Source organism: Alexandromys fortis, unplaced genomic scaffold (genome assembly GCF_014885135.2).
Source record: "Alexandromys fortis isolate MF-2015 unplaced genomic scaffold, M_Fortis_MF-2015_v1.1 scaffold_289, whole genome shotgun sequence".
Taxonomy (NCBI): Eukaryota; Metazoa; Chordata; class Mammalia; order Rodentia; family Cricetidae; genus Alexandromys; species Alexandromys fortis.
The window spans coordinates 83,993-90,957 of record NW_026068168.1 but is presented as its reverse complement, the minus strand read 5'-3'; positions in this window follow the sequence as shown (position 1 = coordinate 90,957).

Below are 6,965 nucleotides of genomic sequence, written 5' to 3'. Positions count from 1 at the left end.
TGAGAACAATATTTTTTCATTCAGTAAACACTGAGTGCCTGCTAGGACCTGATACTTCACTAGTCAGAATGCACCAAGCATGCTATATTTTGGTTTTGGTTTCATGATGACAAAATCATTTATTAAACTCAACATTGACCATCTGATACAGCCAAATACTCTGTGTGATTGACCGCTCTCGCAATTAGGATCTGAGTTCTAATTCCCAGCACCTATGTGGATCATATACATATATGCCTGAGGCAGGGGGATGGCTGGACTTGTTCCAGTGTGTTCCTCTGCCTACTCCCTTTTGTGTGTGCACATCCCACTCAGCCTAGGACTGGCCATCGCCTTAACAGGTGCCATCCTCCTGAAACCCTGGGGCGATGTGAGGCCTAGTATCCAGGAAGGGCTGTAGGCTCAGTACCCAGGGCTGTTCTGTTTGGCTGTGTCCTCCCCTCCCCCTTGTCACATAGTGGGTCTCCTCCTGCTTTGCTTTCTGCAGCCTTTTTTTGTTTGTCTCCACACATCACTTAGTCCCGTGGACCCACCCCTTTCCGTATTGGCTGCTTTTGTGACACTTCTTCATGCTCTGCTGACATCATATGCCCCATGGGAATATGGCTTCAGAGTATCAGGGTTTCAGCACTGGTGATGCCGGGGTCACCTGGAGTCATAGAGCACTTCCACATGCACCTGAAAGCAACTCCTGCTTTGGCTTGAACGAAGGTCGTGACCCAATGCATTTTTTTTTATTGGCATCTCAATCTCTGCCAGGCAAAGCAGGATTGGTAAAAAACCAGACGCCAGCCACTGATAACTGATGCGAAACTGCCTCAGATGCAGAGCATGTGCTGTTCAGCCCCCACAGCAACGAATTCCTGGTAGCAAAGAATTCACCCCAACCAGGAATATGGTAGAAACAGGGAAAAATAAATCAAAGGAAAAATGGGCAGTCAAGGATTGGCTATGGGGCAGGGGGTGTGGTTCAGTGGTTCAGTGCTTTTAGCTCAGTGGGTGGAGTACTTGTAGCTTGTTTGATAGAGTGCTGGATCAAGAGGGAGTGAAATTCAAGATGGCGCAGGATGGGATGGTTCCAAGACGTTGCAGGAGCCCCCAGAAGGTGCAGGGTGGATGGGGCTCACGTCGTGGCTTCCTTGTCAGGCCTCAGGGATGACCCTTTCAGCTCATTTCAGCTTCTCAGTGCCTCATGGGCGGCTGTTTTCCTCCTCATGGGTGGCCCTGGTTTCTCTTCCCTATCCCTGATTTTCGGGAAAATACTGCGGCTTTCCGCCCTTTGTTCAGTTCCTGTATTTGGTAATGAAGTGGCAAGTAAGCTCCTGACGGTTCTTGTTTTTAAATAAAAGTCACTTTCTTTCCTGCTCGTCCAGGAGTTTGTCACGGCAACAAGAAATCAAAACACAAGCTACATCGCTCAGGCTGATGTCAAATGCCCTTCTGCCTCAGTTTCTAAGTGTGCTAGCATAGCCACCTGGGTGCTGTCTGAAAAATATTAAAAAACAAACAATAAAACGAGTAAAGGCTCTTGCATCGTGCCTGACAGCCTGCGTTCAGTCCTCTGAACCACAACGCTAAGAGACCTGAACTGCTAACCTCCTGAATGTTAGGTAAGCACCCTACTGGCTGAGCTACAAGCACTCTGCTCATTAATCTGCCAGCGCCCTACCCATTGAGCTATGAGCACGTGACTCAGCTATAATAGCCCCAGAAAGAACGAGAAATGCGTCTTTCGTAGTCTAAAACTGTTTAAGATGGGTTTGCGGGTTTGGCATAGTGTTAGTTAAAGCATCTTGTCAACAAAGCCTTAGGGTTTCCTTGCTATCAGTTACACGTGGTAGACAAGCAGGTGGGTGGAGCCTGACATCAAGCGCTTGGGAGAAAGTACTTGCTTTATGTGAGGTGTCAAATTGCCTGGGTGTGTGTGGGGGGGGGCGGTGCTTTGTGGTGGGGCTGCAATCACAGGTGCCAGTGGGAACTGAAACAGCCAGGAGGTCAAAGCTTCAGAGTTCCTACGGGGAGGCTGCATCTGTTTTACATCAGAAGTTGGCTTTGCTTTCTAGAACAATCAGAAGTCATTGAGACTCTGGAGTTATGGAGATTGTTAGTCTCCCTGTGGGCATAGGGTACTGAATCTGGGTCCTCTGCAAGGGCGGAGCCTATATACTCTTAACTGTTGAGCTGTCTCACCAGTTCCAAAAATACGTTCACTATATTTCACTCATTCATTCATGCATGCATTTAGTTTCTAAGAGCTTTCTGCTTTTACAGGGTTGGATACTATTTCATGGCTGGATTTGTGCTTTTTTTTTTTCCTGTTAGATTTGTGGATTATCTGAGCTTTACTGTGGATCCCCCTGGACAACCCTTGAGGACACTTGTATACATCCCCCAATCTCAGATCCTCCTTAAAGCCCTGCATGTTTCAGGGTCACATCTTGGACTTCCACAGAATCAGGTTCCCTTGGGCACCCGCCTCCCCTGTGGTGACTTTATCTCCCCTCCCTGTTCTGACTCAGCACCCATCTCTGCAGATACCACCTTTGTTTCTTGTGAAAATATCTGCAAATTCCTTTTTCTCTTCTTTCTGGCAACCCCTTGGTGACTGCAGCCTGGGGTCAAGGAATATAAACTAAGAAAAGCCAGGAAATATCGCAGACTCCAGACTCTCACCTAAAAGCTTACTAAAAGGCTGGTGTGTGGTGCATGCCTGTGAGCCTGGCTCTCAGGAAGCTGAGGCTGGGGGATATCTGTGAGTTTCAGGACAGCCAGGGCTGTGTAGTGAGACTTCATCTCAAAAGAAACAGAAAAACAAAACAAAACAAAAAAATCCCAAATCAGAACATTGCATGAAATTTTATTCAGGGTATACACGTGGAGGGGTGAGGAAAATGGGGAAAATGCATAACAGGCCAGGCAGGCCACCCACCTTCTGTCCTTCTTGTGAAAATGTCCTTGGTCACTTAAAGTGTCAATCTAGCTGGGCCATGGTGGTACGTGCCTTTAATCCCAGCACTCAGGAAGCAGCGGCAGGTGGATCTCTGTGAGTTCAAGCCCAGCCTGGTCTACAGAGAGTTCCAGAACAGCCAGGACTGTTACACAGAGAGACCCTGTCTCAGAAAATTTTTTAAGTAAATGAACAAAGAATTGATATAAATAAATAAATAAATAAATAAATAAATAAAACCAACCCTTGGAAGCCGGAATGCTGGCCAAGTCTGGGGAGAGCAGGCTATTTCACTTGTTGTCCAGGCTAGCAATTCTGAAGCTGTCTGGGATGCAGATTTTCAAGGAACCCCTAGCTTGTTGCTGCAGTTGATTTGAAATCTGTTGAAGTCTGCAGTTGACTTGAAATCTGTTGGCAATGATAGACTAGGAAGAGAAGGTAAAGTTAAGGAGTTTAGAGGACTTTTTTTTTTTTTTTTATCTTGGGTGTACATTTGAAACTTCTAGGCCTACGGTCCTGCCAATTGGGAGAGGGGAGTTCAAAGACCAGGAAAGGTGGAGAGATTGCCACCTCCAGGAATAGGCAGTAGGTAAGAAAACTTAGGCTGTTAGCTCACAGGAATACTATCTGCAGTCTGTTTGACTCGGGAGAGGCAGATTCAAGTCGATTCCCTGAAATTTACAGGATTTTTTTTTAAAAAAGTCATTCTTTTCTAAAAATGACTGCTACAGGTGTGGTTGCTTACATCTTGATGAGGACAAAATGGAGGAGAGCTACATGGTTGCTATTTTCCTAAACAAGGGTTGAATCTGTTACATATACAGTATACTCTAACCAAGAGCTAAATCTCATATATAGTATGACTAGTTATATTTTAAGCTGAATTATATTACAGATTTTATAGAATTTAAACCACACTCAATGAATTTACCAATCCTGAGACAGAGTCTACAGCATAATCTTAAAAGATTTTTTTTTAGAGCAGAGTGGGAAGTTGTAGAACCTTAGAGATAAAAGATTTTGGGATCATTTGTGTGGGGGCAGAAGTTGTTGTAATCTGCAAGACCTGGAAACCAATTGCGCCAACTTTTGGTTATTGATCTGTACTGAGACCAAGCTGTAGTAATAAAATCTGAGTCTGAGGAGGAAGAGAGAGTGAGTGGCAAAACAGAACACCACTCCAGCGTGGGGTGGGGGTGGAGGGGATCCTGAGGGACCTGAGAGTGGGAGCAAGGTACAGTGCAGGGGGATTGTAGGTGAGCTGTACATCCCCGGAGAAGGTGAGAGAAATCTAGGCGAGAGCTGTGAGTAGCTTAAGTGATTAAAGTGTAGCGACAAGAATTTCCATCCAGGGCATCTCCAAGTGGAATGGTAAACTTATCAGGGAGAATAATTTTTCAAATTACAAAGGAAAGGTGTCCATTGTCCTTGTGATTGGAGCCTAGTGGGGGCGAGAGAAGCTTCCTGGCACGCGGTGTGGCTTTTGTACTAATAGTAAACAAATCAGGCAGCTTGGGGTGACACTTACCCCATAGAGAAGGAGATGGGAGAGAGCAGGAGAAAGGGCAATGCCAAAGCATACCAGACTGGAGGAGACAGAGAGATGTCCATGTGGAAAGCCGAGTTCCTTCGGGAAGGAACTCTTTTACGGCATTTGCCTGTGTCAGCACCAGATGAAAGAAAGAGAGAGAGAGAGAGAGAGAGAGAGAGAGAGAGAGAGAGAGAGAGAGAGAGAGAGAGAGAGAGAAAAGGGAAAAAAAGAGGACATGACTGGGTATTGGCACCACCTGGTGGCCAGCGTCTAATTTGATATGTTAAATAGGAACCTCGGCCTTTTGTCCCAGGTTTGAAAACTAAAGACAACCTTGTGTGAAATAGGATCTTTTAGCTTGCTTCTAGAAGCACCCAGTGACCCAGGCCAAGCTTAGGGCACCTGGTTGGGACCTTGTAGTTTCCCAAAGGTAGCAGGTCCTTCACTTTCAGTGGTATCTACACCGTTGTTCCTGGTTAGGATTGGTGTGATTCCAACTCCTTGCTTCCTTTGTGGAAATGAGAAAGAGGAACAAGTTTGTAAGCAATTCTGTTTTTGAAACTGATGTGCCTGTACTGTGCTTTTGCAGTTGAACCACCTCTGCAGGTTGTTTCCCTCCTCCTCCCCTCTCCCACACCCTCTCCTTCTCTCCTCCTGTCCATTTCTCTCCCCTCCCACATTTCCCTCCCTTTTCTTCTTCTTCTCCTCCTCCTCCTCCTCCTCCTCCTCCTCCTCCTCCTCCTCCTCCTCCTCCTCCTCCTTCTCCTCCTTTTTTCTTTTTTTTTTTTTTTTTTTTTTTTTTTTTTTTTTTTTTTTTGGTTTTTCGAGACAGGGTTTCTCTGTGGCTTTGGAGCCTGTCCTGGAACTAGCTCTGTAGACCAGGCTGGTCTCGAACTCACAGAGATTCGCCTGCCTCTGCCTCCCGAGTGCTGGGACCCCTTTCTTCTTTTTATGGACTGTATAGAGATTGTCTTTCACCAGGAGGTGGTGGCACACACCTGGGAGACAGAGGCAGGTGGATCTCTGTGAGTTTGAGGCCAGGTTGGGCTACAAATTGAGTTCCAGGACAGTCAGGCATATACAGTGAAACCCTGTTTTGAAAAACAAGACAAAAAAAACAAAAACAAAGCCAAAAAAACAAAACCAAACCAAAAAAACAAAAAAGAAAGAAAGAAAGAAAAGAGAGATCATCTTTCTGCTCCAAAAATGCGCCATCCTCTGTCCCTCTCATATAGTCCTGATTTTGGCTGAGCTGATGATCTACACTAGGATGTTTAAGGTCCAAGGCACAAGGAACGTGGTGTCTGGTGACTTAAGATGCTTGGTGCTAAAAGATCCTTTGGCCTCCCTCCTGATCCTCACATTTGAACCAGTGTGAGTTCTGGGAAGAGGCATGGTTCCCTTGAATTTGCTGTTGCTGGACTGGTTCGTGGTGTAACATCCTTTCTTGCAGTGAGCCATGGAAGGTCAAGACCTGGCTGTGGCCTTGTTGTGGACATCACACATACTTTTGGATCTTGGAAACAATGATGATAGTACATTGTTGAATGGGACCTTATGGTATCAGAGTTATTACCCAGAAACATTGAAGAATGTATTCTCCATTGGTAAACCCATTCATCCACCCATCTATCCATCTACATATCCATCCACACATCTACCATCTATCTACTCACACATCCACATATCCACCATCTACCCATCCATCCATTCACCCATCCATCCACCTAGCCACCCATCCATATACCCATCACCCACCGATCCATCCATACACCAACTCATCCATACATACACCCACTTATATATACATATACCCACCTATCATCCACCCATCCACCCATGCGTCCACTCATCACCCACTCACCCATCCACACACTTATCCATCCATCCATACACCCATCTATCTACCTACCATTCCACACTCATGTATCCACACATCCATTCATCTACCCATCACCCACCCACCCATCCATCCATCCATCCACCCAACCACCCATGCATCTACCCATCAACCATTCACCCACCCACCCATCCATCCATCCACCCAGCCACCCATCCAGTCATCTACACATCCATTCATCAATCCCCCATCTGTTCACTTATTCATGCATTCATATGTACATCCATATGTCCATCTCTGGCTGTTCATGCATATATCCATGCAGCCATCCATATTTCTTTCCATCAATGAAGATATACCCCCCCATCATCCATCCATCCATCCATCCATCCATCCATCCATCCATCCACCCAGTTAGCCAGCCAGCCAGTCAGCTAGCTATTAACTATTCTTTCACAGGTGTGTTTCACAGGTGTGTGTTTGTATATATGTGTTTGAATGAAATCCCTGTCACTGGTGTGTGTGGAAAAGAAAGCTAGCCTCGGAACCTGGACCGAAGCATGCTGAGGAGTCACTGTTTTGTTTTGGTTTATTTCCTCCCAATAAAGCACTATGTGTGTGTGTGTGTGTGTGTGTGTGTGTGTGTG